Genomic DNA, 1006 nt, shown 5'->3' on the forward strand with positions numbered 1-1006 from the left:
GGTGCCGGAGAGCAGACGCCGCCGCCGCCACAGAACCACCAGCCCGCACACCGCGCCGGCTGACAAGGAGAGAGCCCGCGCCTGCGCACTGTGCGCACCGGCCCGCGAGCCGGCGGGGGCCGCCTTTAACGCCGCCCGGGTCGCGCTCCCACCGCGCCCCCGCCACGCCCGTCTGCGCAGGCGCACTCCGCCCGGCGCGCGTCCGCACGCCCCGCCCCGCCCCTCCAGGCCCCGCCCCGGCTCCGCCCCCAGACGCCGAGCCGGGCCACGTGGCGCGCGCCGGCTCCAGCTCAGCTCAGCTGCGCGCCTAGTGTCTTTGAGGCTCTGACCGGGTTAGGGCGGGGTGGGGAGTAACTGTACAAGCTTTCAGCCCGGCCAGCTAGCAGTTGACCGCTGACCCCTCCTCCACGTACACAGGAGCATACCATTGACTCTCACACAAGCTTCACCACGAAGCACTTACTTATCTGAAGGCACTGATAAGTCACCTATTTCCCAGACAGGCCCTGCTTGCAGCCTTAAAGGTGAGCTGTTTTCTGATATTTTAGCAAGGTTGAGGCATATTTCTGACACCTCTTCTAGCTACGATCAGGCTTTCCGCTCTTCCACTTTACAGTGTTTGACATGGGGCGAATTGCTTGTAACCACTGTGACTCAGTTTTTCGTCTGGGAAACGATAATATTATTTTATGGTTTGTTGAGATGGTTATCTAAGATCCTGGAGAAGAACCTGGCCCTTGTAAGCACTCAGGAAGTATAACTTGTTTTTGCCACGCTCCCCAGTGGGGCCTGGTTTACTCTGCCCCCCTCCTTCCCAACCCCCCCCCCCTTCCATAGGGACTTCAGATGGAAGCATTAGGAAGGTCCAGGACTGAGCTCAAAGTCCCTTGAGCACATTTCTCTCAGGAATAGGCTCCTGCAATCTTGTTTTTCTACTTCTGTTCTATTGTGGCAGGCCAGACCCCAACATCTAAAGTCTGATTGAGGATAGGGGCAGATATTTGGC

Source organism: Muscardinus avellanarius (assembly GCF_963383645.1).
Source record: "Muscardinus avellanarius genome assembly, chromosome: 4".
Classification (NCBI taxonomy): Eukaryota; Metazoa; Chordata; class Mammalia; order Rodentia; family Gliridae; genus Muscardinus; species Muscardinus avellanarius.